This window comes from Aythya fuligula, chromosome 23, assembly GCF_009819795.1.
Source record: "Aythya fuligula isolate bAytFul2 chromosome 23, bAytFul2.pri, whole genome shotgun sequence".
Lineage (NCBI taxonomy): Eukaryota > Metazoa > Chordata > Aves > Anseriformes > Anatidae > Aythya > Aythya fuligula.
The window spans coordinates 1,438,193-1,465,468 of NC_045581.1; the positions used below are offsets into that span (position 1 = coordinate 1,438,193).

General features: G+C 45.9%; 1 protein-coding gene across 6 annotated transcripts in view; it reads right to left on the reverse strand.

Annotated features, from left to right (window-relative positions):
• Positions 1 to 27,276, reverse strand: part of HIVEP3 (HIVEP zinc finger 3) — a 257,490-nt gene that overhangs the window by 65,607 nt on the left and 164,607 nt on the right. For all 6 annotated transcript variants that reach the window (XM_032202102.1, XM_032202101.1, XM_032202105.1 and 3 more), the window contains one exon: positions 3,649 to 3,713. The gene's annotated coding sequence lies outside the window, so the exon portion shown is untranslated. The remainder of the gene's footprint in view (positions 1 to 3,648; positions 3,714 to 27,276) is intronic.

Genomic DNA, 27,276 nt, shown 5'->3' on the forward strand with positions numbered 1-27,276 from the left:
GCAATAGTGAAAAGCCAGCAGAAGAGGTCAGTTGTGTTCAATACAAAGTTCTCTGAGGACTACTCTTTATTCGGTCCTACAACCCTGGGGATGCTCCACATTCAAAGAGAATAAAGGGATGTGGAGTGTAAGGTAATTTAATTTAGCAGAGTCTAAAGATATGGTAGCACCATGCGATACATCATGACCAACTAGACTTTACAGGGGTGGATAAGAACTGTCTATTCCTTGGATAGGATTAAGTTCGTCTAACCTTAGATGGCCAGAAGTCAGGGTTCAAGTCGTTGGACTCCCTACACTGTCACTGAGAGGTGCAGGTGCCAATGAGGAACCCCATGGAGAAAGTGCAACCCACATTAAGGTCTCAGCTCAGTGAGACTGACTGCCCTGAGATGTCATCTCTTATTGACTGGAGTAGTGGTTTACTTGAACTGCTGTAACACCCACGTCTTAGATGCATGCATGAAAAAATCAGTCCTATCTTAATGCTTTGTCTTCCTTTTTCTGATCCCCTCCAGCATGAACTTTGCACGTTCCCAAGTCCTGCACTTGCTCCGACTTGCTAAGAAAGGTGTCTCATGTTTATGGGCTCATTGCTATGAAGAGTAATTAATTACATTTTAAAACCCCGTTTTGAAGAGTGTTGGCTCCTCCATGCTGACCAACACCAACACTGGGCTAGACTTAGAGCACTGTATTTACAGCACAGGACTTACTCAAGATCAAAGACAGTTGTGAAGCTGATTTATCACATCAATTTTTGCCCAAGATGCTGTTCTTTACCCCACTTGTGACGCACAGAGCACATTAGCTTGGTAAAAGAGGATTTAAGATGAGACTTTTCCAGCAAGCGCAAATTGAACACTGCCTCCCACAAGCTCAAACACTCACACTTAAGAACTGCCAACTAAAGAACGCCTGAAAAACATGTTAATACCCTGTTTTCTCCTATAGACTACATATCCACTCCTAAATGTAAAATAATTGTTTATGAAAAAGCTTTCTGAGATGATTCAATACCATCCCAAATGTTCCATCGTCAGCCTCTTCTGATGAACACATGGGCTGCAGCTGATTTTGTCAGGAACTCTGCACAAAAGTTAACATTTAAACAATTGGTCAACAAACAAGCACACCTGCTGCCTACAGCAGCGAGCACAACCATTCTGGGGCAATTCAGGCTACTTTCTACATATTTTTTCCATTACTGGAAATGGCCTCTGGAATGACGATGGCAAAAGATGATTCTCCTAGCTGGACACCGTTTCTCCAGACAGATACCTCTCCAAGGAAAATTCAGCAGTACAAAGTAAAGAAGCAGAGAAACATCGAGTGCACCCAGCTGAAAACTGTAGGAGGGTTTCTCCCCAGTAAACCTGGAGGCATGCTGGAGCAAGAGAAAGAGAGCTTCCAAAGGGCAGGTTGTAGATGCCTACCCCTGCTCTGCCCCCAGCTCAGATACAACCTGGAGAAGCTAAAGAGAATCACTGCATAGACAAGAAAATATATTCTTCCTTTATTTTTCAGTTTCTTTTCAGTTTCTCTTCTCCTTCTCTCAGTCAAAATCTATCTTCAAACTTCAGCCTCTTTATTTTCATTATTCTCCCATTTTTTTTTTCTCAGAAAAGGCACATCTTTTGCTTTTACTTTCATCTCCGCCTCCTCATGACCTGAGTAGTCTCTTCTCTCTGTCATGTGTTATGCCTCTACTATTTTTGCTTATCGGTGCTGACTTTCATTTAGCTTGTGTTCTGCACTGCCTTCTCTGTAGATCAGTACAACAGCAGCTAATGCACAGCATGGCAATGCATGGCATTGGCACAACATCAGCAAATCCTTAAGAAACGAGTCACATGGATTTTATGGCATATGGTTTCCAGCTGCTAACATTGCACATCTCTGGCCAAATCCAAAGTACAGGCACTAAAATGGGGGATTCCAGCTATTATTTCATTCGAACACCATTTCTTAGGGTTTTACTTTAAGTGCAATGGAGCAAACTTGAACAGAAATGCCTGTTTCGTTTGCAATGGACAGAAACAAAGCCTGGCACCCTGATGAAGGAAATCAGTGACAAAATTCCCTCTGGTCTGAATTGGATCAGAGTTTCACCATGCAGCTTGAGATAAAATGCTAAGAAATGCTATTTTGGACAGTCTTGTTGGTATTTTGAGCTGCTTTGTTAAGGCTGAAATAAATTCCTGTGAAGATGCCCAGGCACACTGTCTCTCCAATTCCTAAACAGATCCTGAAGTCCTCGTAAGGAGTTTGAGGAAGAGTCAACCAGTGTCAAGCTGTACATGGACCCCATGTCCTGGGACCATCACCACATATACACAACAAGCTCTTTGCTGATGGATTTGGGGTTGGAACCCCCAGAAGTTGGAAGAGAAATGCTGCAGGCTGCACCTGATATCTGAGCTCCAGGTGGGAACGTCACTGACAAGACATTTGAAGGAATCCTTCATCTATATTGTGGTTGGCCTCCAGAATTCATTCCTTCTAAATGAGAAGTGGAAAACTGCAGTGCTTGGCTTTATGTTGCTTGCCTCTTGTTTCCAGCACACTGAAACGTTTCATTACAGTGGTTCCTTAAAACCCTATTGGTGGCAAAACTCTGCTGTTTGCAGTACTCAAGCAGATGGAAGGATTTTCTCTGTTGTTTGGTCCTGTCTCAGCCAGATCGAGATCCAATGAGCTTAGTGGGAAGCATTTCCAACAGAAACCCGGCCTTTCCATTACATTCCAACCATAATAGACGTTTTCTTCTATACATTGAATTTTAGCCTGTTTTTAAGGATGCCAGGCTTATGTCAGAACAGCTGCTGTACTACTGGAAAATCCGCCTGGTCATTCTCTCTGTGATAACTTTTAAGTCATTTGGCCCATTTCCAAATTTAAACAACAATTACCATATCTGACATACCTTAAGTATATTTAAAATGTTACCAGACTTGTGAAAATGAGTGGACTAAGCAAAATACAAGGTCCTATTTCTGCTCTGACAAGGGAATGGTACAGCTCCCTTCTTACCGGTAACCACTAAGCTACCGTGTCTGTGGAAAAAATAATAAAAAAAAAAAAAGCTACATTTAGCATTTACCAATTTCTGTAGATGAATTACTCTGGAGAGACACAGCTGAGGGAAACCAAATCCCCTTTTTTCAGTAGCTCGTGGAGTTCCTCAGTTCTTACAGAACTGTGCAAGGTAATGCCTTATAAAAGCAGATAAGGCTATGAGCAAGCCAGAGGGCAGTAGGGCATTGTGCTACCTGGAGATCATGGTCTTCATGACGACATCTCTCAGCTGCAGCTTTGGATGATGGGGCAGGTGCTACCTTAGATTTTCAGTGATTTACGACAGAGAGAGATTCACAATACAAACAGTGGGCAGCACTAGCAGATCTCCTGTCATTACTTCTTGTAACTACTCTCAATACTATAAAATGCTGCTGCAGCATTGGCAGGACTTGCCAGGCAAAAGTTTCTCTTATATACCAAGGAAAGAGCAAAGGAAACCAGCCAAACAGCAAAACAACTCATGTTTCCAGGCTGAGTCCACTGCAAAGGGCAGTGCACGCATCAGGATAATTCTTTAGGGAAAAAAAACAAAACAAAACAAAACAAAACAAAACAGAGATTACTTACAGTGGACTTGATAGCCTGTAATTCTGACGATGTCTCTCTCTCGTTTGCCCACGATTTAATTCAGTCTGTAAAAGAAACAGCACATTGGAATCACAATGTTCGTATATTAAAATGCCATCTCAGCAGTGAGCACACGGGACTTACATCAGGTGCCCTGATGGGGAGGATTGCTTGGTAACCGAAACAGTACACAAACTCAGCCCCAACAGCTGGAGAAGCCCTCGGTGACTGCGCTCACCTCCTTCAGCAAGTTCACCCCGAAGGCAGGTGAGGTGCACACCAGCAGAAAGCACATCACCACGGGGTACTCCTCCTGCAGACCATGTGCTCATGGTCTGAGTATAGACCATGCTCTGAGTATACTTGACATGCAAGGAAGAAGACTTTTCCTTCACAGACATGCATTTCAATTCCATGGAAGAATATATGGTTCCTCCAAGTCAATGTCACCAAATCCTGGGTTCAGCAGCACCACACAACCTGTTCTGCAGCACAAGGACCCTGACCTGCCACCATGACTCAGCTTGCAACGTAACAGCAGGGGGGCAGACAAAACTAAACCAAACTCTTCCTCATCTATATGGTTAAAGCAGTTCTGAAATGCTGAAGGAACAGTGGGTAGTAACAAATTTGGGTTACTAAAGCAATTCCAGAATGCAACTCTGATTGCACAGAAACCCTGGTTAAGATTTTCATAAGCAGTTTAAGATCTCTTAAGCTTAGCCACAAATTCATAAAAGCTTCAGGGGACTTTATGTTCAGAGACAGCATCTCTGTACAAAACTGGCTGCTGCAGCACACACTTTATGGTTTGTGTTCCCCTAGGTCAAACATTCCCAAAGTTTTAAATGAGCTTCACTCCTGGCACATCCTCCAATCTGCCTTCAGCCCCAGCTTGCTGCCTTCTTGCCTTTTTATGATGCTGTGTCCATCTCTGGATTGTGCCTTGCTTATACCTCCATCTTCCTACTACCACAGAGCTGACCATGCTATTCACATCTCTATGTGAGGCTGCAATTCACAGTCCCATCCTCTTCCTTGCCCTGAAAATGTGGCACTGGTGCTGCACTCCTACCCAGGCCCTGCTGTCCCCTCCTCACGCCAGCACCAGCTCTGTAATGTCACAGAGGGAAGCCTAAGGTCCCATCCTGGCTGCGACATGCCACCTCACCAGCCCTCTTCTCCACACTGCAGAACCCCTGGCCATCTGGAAGCAACCATACAATCCAGACAGATGGGGTCATGCAAGCATCTAGATGAGAATAAGTTTGGAAGCAAAGCACCAAGGCAAGCTGTCTCCTTTCCCCTGAGGAGCGTGCCTGACCACAACCATGACAAAAGGTCATTTTTTCACCACTCAGTTTTGCGTTTCAATTTTGCCATCCCGACTCCCAGAAGGTGTATGTTCAGGAAGAGTGAAGCAGCGGATGGATGGCACTGCAGTGCCCGAACACATCCCTGTCTTCTCCCAGATCCCAGGGCCAAAGTGGAAACCAGTTTGGTGTAGTGTCATAAACTCCACATGAACCCTGCAGACACCACAAACCATGGCGCAATGAGCACTCACTTGGCTGGGAGAGGGCTGAAATTCCACCTCCCCGGGGCTTTGCATCCTCAAATCCAGCCATGTCTCAGACCACAACTCAAACCACTTAAATAGCATTGGTATCTGAAATCAGCTGGTGCTCCCATGCTGTGTTATGAACACAGCATGTACCAGAGGAGAGGTGCCCCCTGCACCACCAAGAAGCACTTGGACATATGGTGACAACATATCACAGAATCACAGACTCATCTAGGTTGGAAGAGCCCTCCAAGATCATAGAATCATAGAATCATAGAATCATAGAATATCCTGAGTTGGAAGGGACCCTTAAGGATCATCAAGTCCAACTCTTGACACCGCACAGGTCTACCCAAAAGTTCAGACCATGTGCCTAAGTTCACAGTCCAATCTCTTCTTAAATTCAGACAGGCTCGGTGCAGTGACCACTTCCCTGGGGAGCCTGTTCCAGTGTGCAACCACCCTCTCTGTGAAGAACCCCCTCCTGACGTCCAGCCTAAATTTCTCCTGCCTCAGCTTAACCCCGTTCCCACGGGTCCTGTCACTAGTGTTAATGGAGAAAAGGTCTCCTGCCTCTCGACACCCCCTTACGAGGAAGTTGTAGACTGTGATGAGGTCTCCCCTCAGCCTCCTCTTCTCCAGGCTGAACAGGCCCAGTGACCTCAGCCGTTCCTCGTACGTCTTCCCCTCCAGGCCTTTCACCATCTTCGTAGCCCTCCTCTGGACACTTTCCAACAGTTTCATGTCCTTTTTATACTGTGGTGCCCAGAACTGCACACAGTACTCGAGGTGAGGCCGCACCAGCGCAGAGTAGAGCGGGACAATCACCTCCCTTGACCTACTAGCAATGCCGTGCTTGATGCACCCCAGGACACGATTGGCCCTCCTGGATGCGAGGGCACACTGCTGGCTCATATTCAACTTGCTGTCTACCACGACCCCCAGATCCCTCTCTTCTAGGCTGCTTTCCAGCGTCTCATCACCCAGTCTGTACATGCAGCCAGGGTTTCCCCGTCCCAGGTGCAGGACCCGGCACTTGATCACCCAGTCCAACCTCTGACCTAACACTAACCAGTCCTCCACTAAACCATATCCCTAAGCTCTACATCTAAACGTCTTTTAAAGACTTCCAGGGATGGTGACTCCACCACTTCCCTGGGCAGCCTGTTCCAGTGCCTCACAACCCTTTCGGTAAAGAAGTTCTTCCTAATATCCAACCTAAAACACCCCTGGTGCAACCTTAGCCTGTTCCCCCTTGTCCTGTCACCAGGCATGTGGGAGAACAGACCAACCCCCACCTCGCTACAGCCTCCCTTGAGGTACCCATAGAGAGCAATAAGGTCGCCCCTGAGCCTCTTCTTCTCCAGGCTGAACAAGCCCAGCTCCCTCAGCCGCTCCTCGTAGGACTTGTTCTCCAGGCCCCTCACCAGCTTCATCGCCCTTCTCTGGACTCTCTCGATCACCTCCTTTTCTTTCTTGTAGTGAGGGACCCAAAACTGAACACTGTACTCGAGGTGCGGCCTCACCAGAGCCGAGTACAGGGGGACGATCACCTCCCTAGCCCTGCTGGTCACACTGCTTCTTATACAAGCCAGGATGCTGTTGGCCTTCTTGGCCACCTGAGCACACTGCTGGCTCATATTCAGCTGACTATCAACCAATACTCCCAGGTCCTTCTCACAGAAGAGTCAATTCTCTTGCCCCTTTGGGATTTGGAGCCCACATCCCATATCCCCAGTCAGCCCCATCACCCACATGGCATATTTATTCTTTAAAGTACTGCAGTCATGAGTCAGAGACAGAGGAGAAACAAATGGGACCTTCACCCTACAGCTCTGTGTGACAGTGGAGAGAAGAACAAGCCCTGGGTCCTGCTCCTACCTTCAGAAAAGCACTCAGAGACGTGCTTTATGGTTGAAGAGCCACAAGCTGGACAGACTCAGTGCTGAACTCCATGCAGCAAGAGAGCAAAGTCACACAGATACTGCTCACTTATACCCAGGACAGATGAGCTGTTTGTATCCAGCAATCAGCTACATCCACAAGCCACAGTTCATCCAGCTGTGAGTCCCAACGGTGCACTTGGGGCCACAGATCACAGACAAGAAATGCTGCCATGAGCAGCTGACACTCTACAAGAAGAAAGAGGGGACGCGCTCGCTCAGAAGCAAGCAAAGTAGGGCAGATGCACATAAGTGCTGCTGCAGAAAGACACGGACAGTAGTTAATGGGTTAATGCTGGTGGGCCTTGCAGAAGCTCCTAACGTCCCCTGCCAGTCTCGTGGACATACAGTTTGTATATGTCCACTGTGCCTGCTGTGGACAGAGTCATCAGGACACCCCCTGATGTCTTAACGGGAAAGAAATTCCCCAAACCGCTGCCAGCAATGGCATCGTGCCAATGATGACAGCAGTTTCCAGGCTGAAGGGGGTGAGAAGCTCTGGGGATCTTTCATCTGCCTCTCCTCTTCCTCAGAGGGCTGGAGCATGCGACACGTCCCTCCCATTTCCAACATCTGCTTTTTCTGCGGAAAGGAGGACGCTGCTCTGAAAGCAGGTACGCAGCCCATACAGATAGTGACAGAAAGAAAAACACATCCTACATCCTCTGCTGCTCAGAGCAACACCGACCGCTCCCTTTGTGCTCCTTGGGGATAAAATGAGGGTGTCCACATGAAGTGGGAACGTTGCTCAGGGGGCTGGTCTCCATCCTCAGCCCCCTCCCCTTTAACCCTGCCGCTGGATGATTTCTGGGTTTCCCACCTCATACTTACCCAGCCTTGCCCCAGCAGCAGTTTATGTATTAAAGCTACAATCTCAATCAGCCACAGACAGGATTCTGGTAGTACCATGTGCCTGGTTTTTAAACTGGTTTCACAGGCACAGCATCTGCCAAGCTGCTTTGGACTTGCCAAGGGGAGAAGGCAATCCAGTGCTCAACTCATGTGATTCGGGTTCAATTCCCACTTCAGCTGCACGTTTCCTGTGTGAAACCAGGCAAGTCATATCATCAGAGGCCTGCATTAGTCCCCACTTCTAAAACAGGGATACTTCCCCATTTCACAGATGTGTTGTGAGTCACCCATTCATGTCCACGAGGCCCTCGGATACTATGGGAAGGGAGAGACCCACGGAGATAAACTATCCAGATAACTAGAAAGAGATGGGAAGACATCCAGGAGACCTTCCCTGCTCGTTAACAAAACACATGCTGTGTTGGTTCACTTTCGCTTATAATCCACATACTTTCAGCAATTCCCCTTCTCACCAAGCCAGGCAGCCAAGGGCACCGGCACCTGCACCACAAATTACCTCATTTTGCCAGCAAGGCACATACAAATGGTTAATTTATTTTCATAACTTAAAACAGCTTCTTTTTTTTTTTTTCCAAGAAAAAAAATGTAATTATTGCAAAATCTGCATTTTTTTAGAGCTAAATTTAAATAATTTCCAAGAAACAGCACCACTGAAATTAGAAGAAATAAAAGCAGTAAGCCCCATGCAGCCTGGTAAGAACCACCACCAGGAGATGGCCATGGAGAGAGGCTTCCCACAAACCCAGGTATGGGAAACACCAGCTGAGAGCTCTCTTTCTCCCGGTCACACTCACAAAATGCAGAAGACAGGACAGTTTTTGCCCTACCTTAAAGGCCAGCACTCAGCTCTGCCACATCCAGCACCAGCCTTCGGTACAGTTTTAAGGCAGACCTAGCAGTTGCACATAGCCTCGTGTGCTGTCTGGACCAGCTCAAGGCTGCTCCATTGCACCACAGACAAACACACGCTTGGGAGCAAGAGATTTCAGTAATGTCATTTCCAACATTAAGAACAACTGGGATTTGAAGTTGTGTTTCTGCAGACAGTAAAGTAATGCCAATACACCACTCCAGAAGGTGGTTTTTTTGTTGTTGTTGTTTTTGTTTTTGTTTTTGTTTAATTGGAAATGAAATTAATCCTGTTTTCTTGCATACAAAACTCAAGAAAAAACAGTTCTTTTGCAATTTTTAAGATGACCCTCAAGAACCATTCAACGCTGGTGACTGTGAAGTGGGATTATGTGCATCACCGTCACGTCTCCTCCCGAGGATTGTAAAAATCTCTCCTGCTTTCACTTCTCACTCAGTCATTGGTGCAAAAAAGTCATTAGCGAGCTAATATTTTGAAACTACTTCTGTGTAATGATTCTTTCAAAATTCATGTGAACTGAATGCTCCAGACCTGCCAAACCAAGAGTGGGAAGCCAGCTATTGGCAAGATGGTGATTCTTTCCAAGGTAATGTGTCTTGCATACAGCTAAAGCAGTAATTGCCTTTCTCCGATAATACGTTCCCCCTGCTGAGACTTATGGTCAAACTCATGTATTGAGAAACCTTCCAAAACGTTTCTACATAGTTTCAAACCACAGGAGTGGAAAAAAAAAGAAAAGGACAACTACAGTTCAGATGGAGTTTACGATTTCTGCTCAATCTCATAATTGCAGGGTGAATCACTGGGGAACAAGGTTTTAGTCAATACCGCAGCCCCTGGTCTCCTGGCCAGCAAGCTTTGTAGAGATCAGCTGAAAATGGTTTCCCTTGACCCTCCCCTGACTTATCGATGAACCTCACCTCAGACTGCCTTGCCTTTCTCCCATGGATGCACGTATCCACATTTGAACGGCCTTGTTGAGCACAAGAGTTGCTGCACACTGGCTGCTCACTTCTCCATTTGCTTTGTGCAAAAGCCAACTGACTGGTGGATAATGGAGAGAGAAAGCAAAACCCAGATACATTGCTTGTCCCAGATTATTTCAGCATGTGAGAAGCAAAATGTAGCTTCAAGATGGAGCTTGCACTTCTGCAGAGCGTGCACACAAAGCCTAGACATCCACATGCAGCAAGGTCCTCCCATGCCCCTGGGTCTTGAGGTCAGAATATCGACCCCCACTTTGTCTATTTACTGGTGTGAGCAGTAGCCTCTGTTGGTCCAGAACTGGAGGGTGAAGTTTTTATCTGCAGCTGGTCATTGCCCAGCTCCCCCTGCCCCAAGGAACTGATTCCTCGCACTGCCTGGTGAGCTCAAGGGATGGGAAGGGGCAGAAGGAAGTGCACTACGGGAAACTGAACAAAGATGAACACTAGTGGAGGTCAGGCTGCCAAAAGGTTAAGAAACTGAGAACGGGACCAGCCTCCAGCCACTGTACCCAATGGTGACCCATAGCATGGGGCTCCAGCCTGTAAGGAGCTGTGAGCAGCCCCCAGGACAGAGGGGGCCCAGCCAGACCCACTGCTCCCTTGCAGCCAGGTTGGTTTGCAGACCTGCAGCAAGGCAGATGGAGCCCAATTACAGCCCAGGTCACTAAGTTGCCGTTTTGCATGCGTAGGAGACTGGGCTCACTGCACACATCTTGTAAAGTCCTATGCAAATGCACGCTGGAGACAGAGTGCATCATCTGCATTTGAGAACCAAAATTAATATTGCAGTAACGTAGCAGTGATTTTAGCAGTCAGCACAAAAAATAAAAAATGGACCCCACATCAACTACTAAAATGGAAACAAGCTCGTCCCAACAGTTTTTATATTTCATTTTACCCTGCAATGACACAAAGAGAGTCCCAGGTCCTGGCTCCTGCTCACACATCTGGGCAGTGCAGTGCATAAAGGACTGGAATCAGCACCTCTTCCCTCATTGATTTCGGGAGAACAATTAACGAAGTAATGGACTACCCAGCAGGCAAGCCTGCAGCTATGTAAATTAGCTGGTCAGTTAATCACTATGTAAAACAGAGGCTCACAGTACAGAGTGACACAAAAGAGGCAGCAGCAGCAAGGAAGTCATGACTGTGTGTAATAATAAGATTAATTCCCATTCCTTGCAGGATATTCTCCAGTGTTTTAAACGCACGGATTTTTGCCACCCATGGTTTAAATGCCATGCCAGACTATGTAACTCATATACAGTTCTGCTTCATAAAAATACAGAGAAAGCTCTGCGAAAAGGTTGCAAATGTTCTCTTTTCAGATTGGAGCTAGTAATAAACTGTTTAGCCTTGCACAGCTCTCCACAGCAGGGGTAACACCAGCCAGAAGCCTGCATGTCCCAGCTTCTTGCATGATGCTCACCAGCTGAATTAATATAACTAATTTCCCTTCCAGTTTATTTTGCAGTTCATGGGCTTCCTGAGAGTAGCTTTCCCCTCAGGCTTCATTAAAGAAAAGGGGAAAAAAAAGAAAAAAAAAAAGAAAAATAAAAAAAAAAAAGAAAAAAAAAAAAAAAGGAAAAAAAAAGCAACAAGTGTCATGGGCTTGTTAGCTGTATTGTTTAACTCAGCCTTTGGTTTTCTGACAGTTGGTTACTGCAGAAGTTGAAGCCATTCCACAACAGGGAAAATGAGGAATTTTGGCAAAACTATGACAGTGGGCTGCTTGTGGCTGATTGCAGAAGCAACCAGAAATGAAGGACTGCAGGGGTGATGGAGCAGCAAGACGCTGCTGTGACCAAGGGAGAGTGAGGCCACAGGCCATCCTGCAGCCATGGTCCAGAGTTTGCTCTAAGGACGTCCTTGCAGAACACAGATAGGTCAGTGGTGCTACCTTCAGGGCACAGCAGGTTTGCAGGACCAAACAAAACCAAACAAGGAGTTTAAACATGATGCAAATAATAAAAATAAACATTTAGCATTCAGATTTCATTTCTGCTCCTTGATAATTTTACTCTACAAGCTATTACACAAACTGTTTTTTTTGTCTCATTAACAATAAAACAGAAGCAATTAAGCAAAATGCAATAAAACTTCAGCAAAATAAAATTAAAACAGCCTTCAAGATTATTGTATAACCTCGCTGAAATGACAAAGTCATCTTTCAAGCTGACATCACAAAATGCTTCCAAGTTTGCTTTGAATACAGAAGCAAGGGAAAGAAATGTTACAAAAAAAAATGTCTCTATGCAAATGGCATCTCTCACTGGGAGGGGAGCTTGCTGGTGGCTGTGAGTTGCATTATTGCTTATCCCTGTGCCGAATTACACTATGCCAAGCCCACAATAAGGCTCCCTCTCTTTGCACAGGCATAGCTGACTATGCAAAACCAGCCAACGAAACATCCGCTGCTGAATACATTTGCACCTCTGTGTGCATCTACATATACCTCAAACTAGGCAACAGCATGCAGCTCAAGCAAGGCATTGCTTTAATTGACAAAATCAGCAACAACTGCAGAGGTTTCACTGTTTTTGGTTCACTGTTCTTTCAGTGCTGCCACATACACACACCCAAACCGATGCCCTTTTTGCCACTGACCTATTTTGCATTTTTCCCTAGTGAATTCAGTTGTGCAAGATTAAACAGGAGTCTCAATTTATCGCCCCTTGGACACCTATCAGGTCTGCAAAACTGAGTATTCTCCTTCCAGCTGCATGTTCATGGAATAGCAACACTGGGCTGCAAAAAGCACCGTGTAGATGCTCTGTGTCCCAGCCTCCTGCCTGCAAGGCGAGCAGCTTGGGGGCTGCAAAAAATAAACCCAGATCTAACAACTGCAGACAACGGGGTGGTATGCCTGGGGATCCAGCCATCACCCATCCTCACCCTCACTGTGCATGCACTTCCAGGGCCCTGAGGGCAGATGGACATGATTGCATGGGTTGCTGTTTGCATTTGAAGGTGCTCTGACCACTTCTGGCCAAGGCACGGGCAGCAAAGCATCAAGGACTGAGCTGCAAGCAGGAGCAGCCCCTGCCCAAGCCGAGCTCTGCAGCTAGCAGATGCAGCAGCTCCCATCCTTTCTGGGTGGCACAGGGGGACCTCTGCTATAATTCACCCACGGGTGGCAGGTTCCTTTCTGCAACATAATGCTAACAGCCCAGCTGTGATGTTCAGACTTTGTTTTGGCTAGCTCATATACATTTGTTTGTTTTGTGGAGTTCTTTGTTTTGTTTCGTTTTGTTTTTTCCTTTTAGTGTTTTCTGGTTTACACATAAAATCATTAAATATCTCTAAGTTTTTGCCATTTCCCTCTCCGAGAAAACAAAGCAAATTTACAGCATTTAAGCAAACTCTCGGAACACGCAAAAGCCTGCATCCTTCCAGAGTTTAAGTGCCAGTCACTGGTAAAGGTGAGAGGCATTTGAAAGGCAGCCAGGAAAATCTGGAGTATCACATTCGACATGCACAACGTTGAAATAAGCCAAAAGCATGCAGGCCACAATCTCCAGAGCTCCTCAGAGCAGACGACCGACTGCTCTGCTCACCACAGCATTCCCCTACAGCTTCAGCAAAACTAACACATGCTCAGCAGAAAGTTTCCACACACAAAAAAAAAAAAAAAAAGTAAAAAAAATAAAAATAAAAATGAAAAGCGTCGCACTCTCAGCTTGATTTATTTTTTTTCCCCATGCAAAGAAGAGAGGGATAAGGCTGATCAAGTACCACTGCCATGAAGTTTGCCATTGCTTTGGCTTTAGGAACATTGTGCCGACCCAGGACCAATGCTGAGCAGCTCGTTGCTGGCTTGGTCCCGCAGCTATCCTCTGCTATCCTCAGCCCATGGGAGGGAGGGGAACAGGGCGTGGGTCTGGGGAGTGGAGGGAAAGTCCTGAAAATTTCATCATACACGAGGAGAGCAGAAAGCAGCCACTTCTGCCCAATTAACTGCAATATCAAGGCTTGTGGGAAGGGACCTCTCCGTCCTTAATTCCAACCCTCACTGCCAAAATAAAGAAACCACCCCAAACACAGTAAAACAGTGCAAAAGAGAACAAACCTATCTCATCCCCTACTCCCCGGGTACTCCAGCACAGCAGCCTGGCAGCTCTCTCTGCAAGGAAACTGACCTGTACCCTGCAGTCCCAAGGGAACTGGGTGTCCCCAGGCAGTGGCTTGGAGAGGTGGAAGCTGGCTTTGTGTGCTCTGGTGCTCTCAGGCCAGGTCCCCCCGGCTGCACCGAGCCTGTGCCACCAGGCAGAGATGCCACCCTGTGCCCCGGTGATGGGAAGTGGCCAGCAGTCAGCCAGTTCCCCTGGATGCTTGGCCCCAGCTAAGGTTGTGTGCTGCTGCCTCCAGCAAAAGGGTTGAGTTACAACCCCGTGCACACAGAGTGCCAGGCAGAGCCAAAGGATTTCATTTGTGTGCTGCAGGGGCCTCCTATCACTTTCATAACTCTGGTGGGAGCTCCATCTGAGCTGCCACGTTCCTCACACCATCCAGAAGGCTGCCTCCTTGCTACCCAGGATGAGCTACTCGGTCTGTGGTTTGCCAAGACTCAGACCAGGCGGAAAGCAGCGCTCTCCTCCACCCAGCAGAAAGTGATCTCCTGTTTTCCCCTTGCTTCCCCAGAGCACAGCATGCCAGGCGGGCATTCCCTGCTGTTGTGAAACAGTTGCATCGCTTCAGACTTCACCAGATCTCACTGGCTTCAGCAGGGCTGGAAGAAGTTGGTACCCTTGCTAGGAAGCCTGCAGGGAAACCCAGGCAGAGCACATTCAGGCTGCCCTGCCTGCCCGCAGCCCCAGGCTGGAGGTTGATGAAATCTCGTGATTGAAATCTAAGGACCGATCATTACAGATCCCATAAGCCCTTCTGAGCAACCACAGCCTGCAATTCCCACAGCCGGCTGGTTTGCCTTTCCTTGCTGCCCTGCAATACTGTGCAAGGTTGCTGCATGCCCAGCTGCCTGCTCTCCATCCGCAATATTCCAGCACTGGAAGCGAGGCACTGAGCTAACCAACTTCCGAAGTGATTTCATATGCAGCAAGGATAGGAAATACTACAGAAATCCGAATGCAACATTAATTCTCTGAGTAAGGATAATGCAAAAGCAGCATGCAGATGGGAGAATTACTGCCTCTGTACATAGCCCCTGGGCAAGAAAATAAAATCAGAAGAGGGCCCTTCCAAAGTAGTGTGTTACTTTCTGGACACAGCATCAACACACAATGCTGTATTATGCCAGTCTGTACCTTATTTGACCAAGCACAAAGTAGAGATGCTGAAAGATTTCTGTTCAAGTGGCAGTGGAAAAACAAAACAAAACAAAACAAAACAAAAAAGCCTGGAATTTCATTGGAAATAATTGAACAAGGAAACTTCTCCCACTGATTCAGGACCAAAGACAATGGGGTTTTTCCTATCCCCAATGAAAAGAAGAAAATGGTCCTTTCATTCCCTACAGGCAAAAACAGAGCTTCAGATCCCATCACCAGGCTGGTAACCTCCTATTTACAGAAGCAGTGTTCACTCTTTAGGAACATACACTGAAATTTATTTATATTTTGTTGTAAAACAGAAATGGTGAAAAAAAAATAAAAATCCCTGTAACATACACAGAGCAAGTGCCTGCCTGCCCCTAATGCCACCCTCATCTTGAAAACCTGCCTTGATAAAGACTTCACTGCTTTTGTTAAGTGGCAGGGGAATTGGTAGAAGAGTCAGTTTAATTAATCAGCTTTTTCTCGAGATAAACATTTTCTCAGACAGCATGGAGCTGCTGAGATGCCCTGGGTTGGCAGCTCGGAAGATGGAAGCAGATCTCCCAGTGCACGCAGAACGAGCAGCAATAGCTGGTGCTGCTCGTGCAACTCCTCCTCGCCAGCTACAGGCTCAAACCTCGCTTGGAAATAATAACATGTAGACTGCAGCTGCCCTGCACACACATCTATATGTTCTTTAGCCATTCCAAATTACTTGCCGTGAGCGTTGGGGTGCAAAGACACGTCACCGCTGGAAGACCCTGGTGTTCTTCACACCAGCGGCACTGAGGTTCAGGGGAAAATGTCACGTTTTGGAGCTCTCACACTGACAGCAAAGGCCAAGCCAAGTCACAAAAAGCAGAAATAATTTTGAATCAAGATATACATTTGTTTAACAGGAAAGAAAGAAAAAACATGACTGAGTTTGGAGGGAATGCTGTTAGCTTTGTAGGATGAAAAGAATCAAGTCTGGACAGTGTTTGCTTCCTTGTCATCACAAGCTCCGCAAAACTCCCTTGTATGCACATACAGAAATACACCTTATAGAAGTGAAACGAAGCAGCATTTAACGAGAACCAGAATGGGTTTGGGTTAATTTCCAGGTGATTGGCCTGCTATTAACAGATAGGTCTTGTAGATGGATGCAAACATCTACACAGGGACCCCAGTGGCACTGTATCCACCTATCCCTGTTTTTGCATTGTAAACCTGTTCCTCAGGAGCCTCCAGCACCAGCACTAACTGTGGGAATGAGAAAACATCCAGAGACAGATTTTCCCCATTTCCACCACCTCAGACAGGACCTTCTCCATCCCACAGAGTCTCCATTCTTTCAGAGCTCATCAGAATAAAATATCAACCAAAAAATTCCCCATCTGCCCTGCAACTCCAAGCCAGGGCTGCAGCTAGACCCAGTATCTGCCCTGCATCCTCCGCTCCCGAAGGACTGCTGGGCTTGACCAGAGGGCTGAGGTGGGTTTGGAAGAGAAGCTACTCTCCACTTTGGTGGGACAAATCGACTGAGCATAAAGCAATGCCACAGGACAAACAATGATCCGTAAGCAAAATGAAGACCTGGAGACTTCTACTTGTGTCATATAACGGGCATTCCTAGCTTTAAAAACAAATTTTAACACAGAATTGTGTCAAGGGTTCAAGAGGATCGATTGCAGTGTTAGAAAAACTGACCAAAAAGCCTGGCTAACTCACTGTTTCCTTGCTCTGAGCCTTCAGGCTGCTTCAAACAACAGCACTTCCCTACACTTTCCTCAGTTCTGTCTCTGCAGAGGTTTATGACAACACTCCAGGAGCACAATGAAGGAGGCAGCCCCGGGGCACAGGGCTATACAAGCCCACCACAGCATCTCCTCCAGCCACTGTGCACGCTGTGTGGACCTGGAGGGAGCAGGAGAAGCCTCCCCAGCAGAATCTGCTCCAGCAGACATCCAGCCTTGCCCACTCCCAAGCAGCCAGGCAAAAAAATTTTTGCATTTCACATCACAGTGAATGAGTTTGGTGCTACTTGTTTTGGGCCACCTGAATGTGCTGAAGGAAGGGCTGATGCATGAGATTTGTGTTTGCTGCATCCACCTGCTTCTTTTTGTAAAGCAGTTAATTATCAATGCCTGTGTGTTTTCCCGAGTACACCTCAGTAATCAGGAGAAGAAACACAATTTTTGTGAATTTTATTAGTATTTAATTGGCCACTGAAATCTGTCTGATGAAGGCAGCTGCAGGTGGCACTGGTAGGTTGAGAGGTGACAGTGAGAGTCACCATTTTTTGTGGAAAGCAGCTGAAAAGTTTCATAACTTACCCCAAATCAAAGGGAAAGGGATGTTCTGCACAGTCTAGCTTTCCAGCACCATTTCTATAGAAACTGTATAACCTGCCATCATATCACCAGATAAATTATCCTAACATTCCAGAGCCATAAGCAAAATGACATCTTCATGCACATCAGGAGAATGAGACCCCTTCAGTGACACAAAGCTCCACTTTCTAATCCTGACAGACTTTACAGAATTTGCTTTCAATAGCTAATGAATTAAGAATCAGCCAATTAGGTGTACATTTTATTACTATGCTTCTAATGAAACAAAGTGTGGCTTCTGTTTAATTAGAAATGAGCTAACACTGGTGGCCGTAGACACCTTTAAGGTATCTTTTAGCACTTCTCAGCTGAGTTTATCAGGGCTTGGAGCTGGAATGGCATTAAGGAAATGAAACAAAGGTCAAATATTACAGTTTCAAGACAAATAAATATTTTAAAAGCTTGCTCAGACATCCCTAACAAAGAAGGTAGCTACTTCCATGTGCAGTCATCCAGGAAATCTGAAAATCTGAGATTACGTTCCTCCTGCTTAGCACAGGGCTCAGCAGAAACTACTTAGGCCTCAAAATGTTTATTTGATGATACTTTTAAAGGAATTGAAATGTCTTTGGCAAACAAAAAATGTGCAAGGTATTTTATTAACAATTCCAACCTGTTTTGTTTGTTTTTTCTCAGCAGGTTACCTTTTTATAAGAAATTAAGACAATTGGTCTTAAACCTGCAGAGATTCTAGATCCAGGAATTACCAGACTGCCTCAGCTATTAATCCAAAAAGCCTTCTGCAACGTCAAGCTTCAGGAGGAAGAAATCCTCAAAAAAAAAAACTTACCTAAGATGAAATCTCTTACCAATTAAGCTGCTAAGAGATCACAAAAAGCCCTCATTATTTTAATGTAAGCAAGAAATTTGCTGGTCAAAGATCACAATAAGCTACACATCTAAACTTTAGATAAAGTGGCTGCTTTAAAAAAAAAAAAAAAGAAAAAAAAAGAAAAAAAAAAAAAAGCTTAGAAGCAAAGCCCATGACTGCTGGAAAATGGATCTTCAGGCAATTTTTCCTCTGTCCTTCCTGCTGTGCCATGTCCACATGAGAAATACCAAGAGAAGCTGGTGCTGGGACTAACACCCCAAATGCTGCAATCCTCACACCTGGGCTGCGATGGGCTCTCCTGGTATTGCCAAGAGCGGCAACGGTATCTTGCAAAATTTCACCTACAAAGCCCATCACCAAATCTCTGATCAGCAACTCCAGGTTTCAAGGGCCCCTGAAAGCTAGCCACAGCTGCCTCCAACTGTACATAAAGACAGCTTCAAGTATTCAAGAAAGTTGGTTTTGCTGGGCCCACGGACAGACAACCACTGATTAAAACTATCCCATACAGAAGCACCAAGCATTGTAACGAGACTTCTGTCTCTGTCTTCCCCTCAAAGCACCAACAACACAGACCAGGCAAGTCTGAAATTGCCTCCAGCCTCTTTAGGAAAGGTTTTGTTTTTTCTTCTTTTTTTTTTTTTTCCTTGAAAAAAAAAAAAAAAAAACACTATTAAGAGGCCAGCATTCCTGCTTTATGCCTGAGCATTAGCAGGCGGCAAAGAATAGCTACAGGCCTTGACAGGAACGAAGCAGACCTTGGGTTGCTGGTGTAGGTCTGTTTTACGGCTGCTGTCTCTGCAGACGCTGCAACTGGCTTTAGGCAGCAGATAGCAGAGGCTGGCTTTTGTCTGCTCGGCAGCTGAACAGGACAGTTATGTCAGTACAAGTATAAAACAGTGGGGGACAGGTTCAAGAGAAGGTGTTGGATGAGGTTTCTGCTTGCCCCTGCACAGACGGCTGCAGTCACATCTCATTAAGGAGATCTCCTGTTAACGTAACGAACAGCGAGGCCGGGTCTGGAGGAAGAGTTCACATCTTTAAATAGACCGAGTGACACTGTCGGAAACACCCAGCCAAGCCTGCAGCCACAACAGCCCCGCTGCAGGTCGATAACGCGACAACTTCTGCAAGAGCGACTCGTTGAAAGAAACGAGCGGCTCTCACGCCGGCGGGGTGGGAAAATGAGGAGCAGCAGGGGTAAAAAAAAAAAAAAAAAAAAAAGTCCCCCACAGCATGATAGAAACAGGCAGGTAGCTACTAGACCTTCTCTTGTCAGCTGCTTTCTGTGCTCAGCAGACCGCTGCGTGAGACGGGACCTCCTCGCCGCGAGTTTCCTTTCGCCTGCAGCGGCAGCTCCGGGCACACGGGGCGTGCCGTGCGGCAGGATGTGGTACCAGCACCCCAAGGGCTCGGAAACCCTGCAGAAAGGCTTGCTTAGATTTCCCCCGGCACCTCCTCGTTGGCCACAAGCCACCCAGGGGGTTCGCTCCCCTCCTTCCAGGTGGCAGCTACCAAAGAGGACCTCGATGCGCACGTCGCCCAAGACAGTGCTGGTCCGACGTGCAGGGCTGTGGGCCAGAAGGTGGTGCTGCAAGAATGGTGTAAACCCAACAGCCTGCCCCAAGCTGGGGTGGAAGGTGCTGAATCACCCGTCAGGCTTGATGGAGCCCTGCCACCCACCAGACCTGCTCACCTGAAACCAACAGGGTCCAAAGATGAAGGAGCCCAAGCAACTCATTTGCCATCTGGGTAGGAGCCCTCTTCTGAGAAATCTGAAGTTACGACCTTGGTTCTCTACCTTGCAAAATTTTCCTCTTTGAGTTTTGTTGTTGTTGTTGCTGTTGTTGCTCATTCATGAGCATCAAGACCATGGGGGAGGACAGCCATAAATAATGGCCCTGATTTCGTTATTGGGAGAGGATGCTTGGGCAGACAAGTAGCAATCTGACTGCACTGCTGACGTCAGTTTGGAAGATACTTTTGCTGTAGGAAGGAGCAGTAAAGAGTTGTTGTTACAACCAAACCTGAAGTTTAAGAAAAGGGCTCTAGGGGAGGAAAATGAAATAAAAATATTTTTTGAAAAGCTATCCAAGAAAGAGGGACGTTCATAACTAGATAGAGAAAACACAGAATTTTAGGGAAATGATTGTATCACAGTCAAGGCCCTTAATGTTTTTGGAATAAGCGTTTCCAGAAAGATTAAAAAAAGGTTGATTTTCAAAAGGTGATGCCATGATCTCACATGGTCTTCAGAGATCCCCAAATATTGGGTCCCCAAATATTAAGACCAGAAGACAGCAAGAAAAATTATTAAATCTAAACTCTTGCTTAACACAAGCCAGAGAATCTCTCTGACATTTCTGCATGAAATTTATTATTTTTCTTTGAGCTTCAATATCTCTCACAAAAAAAGCAAAAACGGGCTTGGTTTAAGTACTACCAATGACTGTAGATGAAGCTGTTCTCAGTTAAGATGTTCCAGTGACCGATTACTTCTCTGCTAAGATTCTGTTCCCTTTTTCTAGTCTTACTTTGTCTAGCTTCATTGCCCAAAGACTGCATCGATTAAATAGATTTTTTCTGTTGGTTTTGCTCTTCGGTGAGAAATACCCTGACTATCACAAAGCCAAGAACAGATTTTTGCAGGCCAGCTAAAACCAGCTGTATATGTTGTAATTCCCCACCTACAATTACTGTTTGATATCTATTTGGGGTAAGAGAAACATATTTTAAATTTTAGACCTTTCGCAAACCAAAACATAGAGAATTCTTGGAAACATGCTTCTTTTCAATCAGCCTTCTATACATCGAACACAAACTTTCTAGCTGTAACTGGTTTTGTGGTCTGCAGAGGCTGACTGTGACACTGTGGAATAGCTTTTGATGAGCAGCAACGGTCAGGAGCCAGAAACCATAATAATTTTCTCTGGCCATTGAGACCTTATGGTATTGGAGGTCAAAGGGGAAAAAAGAGATTTCTATTCTTTGCAAACTAGCTGGCATTCCAATACCCACAGCTTGCTCTCCGCCAGCAGCAAAATCCTCATTATTTTTTCTCTAGCACCAAGGTTTTAAAAATATTATTCTTAAATACTGCAATCAAGCAACTGCAGGGCTTAATAATTGCAGAGTGCAGAGTACCTGAGACTCCAAATTGAACACGCTGCAGCCATCAGCCCCTGCAGTTCCCTCCCTGCTCCCCAGTGCATGGCTTAAGGGCTGGGTCTATGGGCTGTTGTTTTGAATGTTCCAGGTACTTACAGCAACAATAAATCTGCAGGGCTATTACAGCAATTTATAAAGTAATCCTAACAGGGAAGCACGTTCGGTAGCTGTTCCACCTGGCTGACAGATTGAGCAGAGCCAAGCTGCGCTTGTTGTTTTAGGATGGACTCAGAGCAGGGTCAGGCTCTGAGACCGGCTCCGGAGTCGCTTCGCCCCGCAGCACGGAGGAACCAGTTTACTAGAAGACACTGTGTAAATATTTTGCTGAGCTGCAAAAGGAGGAAGCATCCCCAGCCCTGGGCTGCCATGTGTCACGATGAGTTCCCAGGCACAATGCTCAATGAAGGCTATTATACGGAAGGGTGTTTATTTCACATTGCAAAGCGGTTGCCAGAACACACAATCACGCGTCTTACCCAACGGCCCTGCGGGCTGCCACGGAGAACTCCTCTCCGAAAGAGAATGAGACGATTATGTTGTGATTAACTCTTTGGCAGCAGCAGTGGGACTTCCCCGGTCCCAGCGCTGCTTAAACCCCCAAACAAAGCAACACCAGAGGACAAACCTTGCCTTTGACATCCCCCACATCCCAGAGAGCTAATCAAAACCCTTAGTTTCATTGTGTGCAGGTGAGATCAGGCTCTTTCCTCTTCTTCACTGATTTTATCATCTTGCCTTCTCATCAGCTTTAATGCTCTGCAGATGATCTCCTTGCCTGGCAAGGCATAGGACAAACCGACCTGAAAGGGCTGCACTGTAGCATTGGGCAGATCTAATCAACAATTGAAGGGTTGCTGTTTTGAGGGGAGGGCTGGAGTTGTTTTGGTTTGTTTTATATTCCCAGGGTATTTCATTTTCGCTCCCATTGTCATTTTCTTAATGACGACAAATGAAAGAAGCACCAGGTTAAAAAGCCTCATGCTTGTACATAAAAACTCTGTTCCTCTGCTCAGCCTCATCCAATGTCCCACTTTGCATGCTTTTGCCTTGATGACAATTCCAATTTGCTTTAACTGTTTGTTTTTTTTGCACTGGGGCGACTGCTGCCTTTGAGGCAGCCATTCCTGAAATGCATAGCAAATAAGGTCAGAATTAGGCCCATTTCAGCCCTCTGTTCCTATCTCAACTGCCTGTTCTAAGCTTGATGGACACATTGAGCAGCTTCTCCTGTCCCAGGGTCCCAAGGGCAACACCAGCAAATCCTGGACAACCTCACAGAAATAGAAATTATCATTCCAGCACTACAACTGAAAACACAGGATCCTGGAGAAGCATTGCATGACCAGCAGATATCAGAGCTGAGCCCAGACGTCCTGTTTTGCCTCCTTTTATCATGATAAGATTCTGTCTTTCCATTCTAAAGAACCGCACTGTATACAAGCAATGGTATTTTCCTGCCACTTTCCATGTGACGATCTTTCCTTTGAATGATGTAATGTAGCTGTATCACTTCTTCCAGGAGGGCGAGAGGGTCACCACCCACTTTGGTGCAACATGCTGCAGATCAACGCTTCCTAGAGCTTTGTGTGGTGGCAAGAAGCCTGGAGGCACTGTCAGGCTCTGAATGGTGAGTTCATACGAGGAGAGGAGCTGGAAGTTCACACACCAGTACTCACTCCTCTGCCACCCCGAGGGCTTTGACCTCAAGGAGAGCTGGCTCAGTTGTGGGTTTACCTACATGATCCACAATCTTGGATTTCTGTGACCTGCTTTTTTGTTGTTTAGCAGAGAGACAAGCCCATCTCATGCAGCTGGGACCTTTTGGCCATGCGTGGCACACTGGGATACCAGTACAAGTTTGGTGCAATGTGACCCTGAGCCATGACTGGGGTCCTCAGGTACAAACAGACCTCCTTCAAGTTACGTTTCCCTTTGCTGAGGTGCACCAGCAAGCACAGAACACACTGGCTGGTTCCTGTGAGGCGAAGGAGATGTGCACAACCTGGATTCAGCCAGGGAGCCCAGAGAGGGATCCCTTGTTAGTGCCAGATGCATTGCTGGCAACACAAGAGCAAGTTTTTGAGTGGAGCAATGCCAACCTTACACCTTCCATAATCCCAGATCACCACATCACATGTGCACAGGCATTCCCTATAGGAAGTAGCACTTTACCTTTTATCCTCAGAGCCCCCAGACCTATGGTCCCAATCCCATGGCCACTGGGTCACCTACTGCCCACGAGACCTGCTGACACTGGATCAGGACCAGACACAGATGAGCCTGCTGCTGCTCTCCTCCGAATCCACAGGAACAGCTGATCATGACATTGCCTTTGGCATGGGCATTATTTGTATTGCTTTCCCAAAGCTGATAGACTGGAGACCGTGGACTTGAGATACTTGGGGTTTCAGAGACACTTGACCTCAGCACAACAGCCCTGAGATCCTGCCACTCTCATGGACACAAGAGAATCAGTTATTGACAGTTACTTGAATAGCCTACAGAGGGGACTTGAGACATTCCTGCTCCTTTGATTCTTTTGGCTCTTTCTCCTTGCCTCACACTCATCTCCAAATCATCCATAAGGGAGCACTAACCCCAGGAGATGACACGTCTTTGCCTTGGGCAAGAGGCAAAAAGCTTTCTTTGTGAGGTGTTCACGTGGTTGGCTGGGCCATGACGTAGCTCGACAGAGAAGAATCATTCTTCTTAATGTTACCAAGAGAACAAACCTGCCTCACGTGCTGGGAGCTACAGCGAGGAAGCTGCTCCCACCCCAGATGTTGAGATAGTTGATGACAGTGTGGGAGGGCAGAGTCATCTGCTCTCTGGATATTTCTGCAATGCTTTCCTCCCCTCACCCAATATCTCTGGCTCTTGTACTTCTTCCCCGCAGCTCTGAGCATGGGACAAATATTAAATCGCTACCTTATTTCCCAGAGAAACCATCTCTTTCCTTATTACCTCCCGTGGCCGTTATTTGTCATTCAGTGTGACAATGGCATCAACTCTCCACAGCACTGTAGGATGCTCTGCACACACAGAATGCATTCTATTAGCTACCAGACACCTACAAAGAGAGCTTGTCCAATGTTCGACGTGACACTCCAGCCCTAGGGGAAAAGCCAACAACCATAGAGCTAATCAGAAAAGTCCTCGCAGCCGTGCAGACTTCTTCATGTACCACTTGCCAACGTCACCTCACCCTGGGGTAAAACTAGTAAAGCTCATCTTCTTTCTATGAATCATCCTAAGAAAACAGTCTCAATTAAACTATAAAACACTGCTGCCACAATGCCAGCTTGTGTGGGAATTTATTTTTAGAAGCAGCTTAAAATAGAGTGTTGTTACCTTGTTAAAAACATCACCTCTCTGTTTTGGTAAAGGATGACACAAAAGTAGTGACACAGGCTCCTGGGCAGAGGCACTTTGTCCCGTGCACCAGGACTTCTGCATGCCACCAAGCTGAGAGGACACCAAAAGCAGGAGGGGAGGAAGTCCAGGCTTGGTCTTAACACCTCACTGCCAACACAACGAGATGCCAGGGCTTGAAGAGAGGAGCATATAGGAATGAAACAAAGATGATCTTGGAAATAAACCTGCTTTTTCCCACTAAAAAGTGAAAAGAAAAAGGTTATATGTAACTTCAGGGTTAACTTCATACTTGGTTTCCGACAGCCAGTCAACTGGGTTCTGATGCCATGTGGCCTCTTCATTTGAAACGCCACTGCCATGAAACCTGGCCTCAATGCAAAAGCTTGAGTATGCATCCCGAGCCGGGAACATCACTGCACCAGCAAAGTGATGGCAAAGGGAAAAATGGAAAATACTACAAAGGAAAAAAAATGGGAAATACTACACACGTCCACCCACAGAACTGTCCCCGTGGGGGCATCTTTTCTTCGGTGCCTACCAAGAAACACTGTGGATCATCAAATTTCTTTCAAAAGTAAATACTTGCCCACAAGCCGAGCTGTGTCCACCCTGTGCCTTCTTGTGCTCTTTACCCTTTCATCAACGATGGAAAATTCATCAATGAAGATGCTGTTGAATCCCAGCTAGATCAAACCCAGAGGCTATACATCAGAAACAACAGTGGGTCATGGCACTGAGGGGCAAAGCATGAAAAGAAAAGCTGAATAAAAATGAAAGGAAAAACAGGAGTTGCATGAGACTTGCAAGTGATGAGGAAGAGACTCTGCAGAAGCCTCTATCAGCACATGTGGCTGCTGCTCCATGACACCAAACCTTCCGGTTCAACTGATGGAGAGGGAGAGCAATGGTCAGAGCACCCACGCAGCACAAGGAAACCTTCTGGTTTTTCAGGCTTGTAAAAACTCAAAACCACCTTAATATTTTGATTGAGGCTTTCCAAGGAGGCTCGCTTCTGAGCAGTGAATAAATATGAAAAGGAAACAGAGGGATGAATCTGATGGAAAATTACCTCATTTGATCGATACTGTTCTGCCACTTTTGCAATAAGCAGATACATATGGGCAAGCACATATGCAATGTCATACAGTTTGGTTTTGTGAAAATCCAAGCAGCTTTTCAGAAATGAAAAACAGTAAGAGAAAAAAAAGCATTAAAAAAAAAAAAAAAAGAGAGAGAGAGAAAGAGAGAGACAGGAAAAGTAAGTGACATATGCAAGTGAGAAAAGATCTGAGTTTTGGTGAGGCACACAAATGGAAAATTACAGAAGGATTGTTTCAGAGGAAAACAAGCCATGTGTGAGATGGGGCAAGGATGTTACAAAGACGAGAAGTTTTGGTCCTACAAGAAGGCCACGAGCAGCACTAGGCCGCTGCCAAAGGGAAAATATGGTACAACTGTCCAAAAAAAGAGAGACAAAAAGAAAAAAGTATCTGCAAGAAGACAAGAAACTTGTTGGAAGACATTAGCACAAGAGTGGCTGGGCCACCTACAGATGGGCAACATAGGAGAGGTGACAGGAGATGGATTTACTGACAAAAAAAGGTGTAAGAGGAGATGGAGAAATAATGGCTAGGTCTAAATGCTCAAAGCAATATAATTCTCCCTAAAAGCCCAACCAGACACAGATTTATACACTGCACCATGTGAAAGAAGTCAAACATATTACTAAAAGTCTCGAAGGTTTTAAGCAAAACTCTTTAGAAATGCTGCTTTTATAAATAAAAACAGACAGATAAATTAATCATAATTAATCTGATTAGGATTTTTACAGCAGTAAGAATCTTTTACTGCTACAGTAAGCTTTTTTCTCCTCTCTCCAAAAAATCCCTTTTGTGCACCTGCTTTTAACACCACCAGACTAGATAGCACATCCAAATATAATTCAATTACGGTTGGGAGAGATTTCATCCACTCAGTGAAATGCAATGAATAAATACAATATCATTCACATTATGTCCTCTCTACAGGGATATTTAAGGCTTTTTCTCTCACAGTAAATCAGTTTTATGTAGTTAGAGTCCTTGAAAACACCAAATTGCAAATCTGTCTTCACAGGACTTCATTACTTCTCAAGTTCTCAAAACTTTGGGAAACACTGAGATCATGGAAGAGGGGACAAGAAATCAGCATCCTTCATCCAAGCCCACTCCATGAGCCTAATGCAAGTACTTGTCTTCTGTGCCTCAGTTTCCCTCTTTGCGGCATGAGAACAGTATTTCTGACCAGATGACACAGGAGCTGGAAATCCTAATTCACCGCTACATTCACAGTCAGAGATGAAAGGCAAGCACACATCATTTTTCCTGTTTCA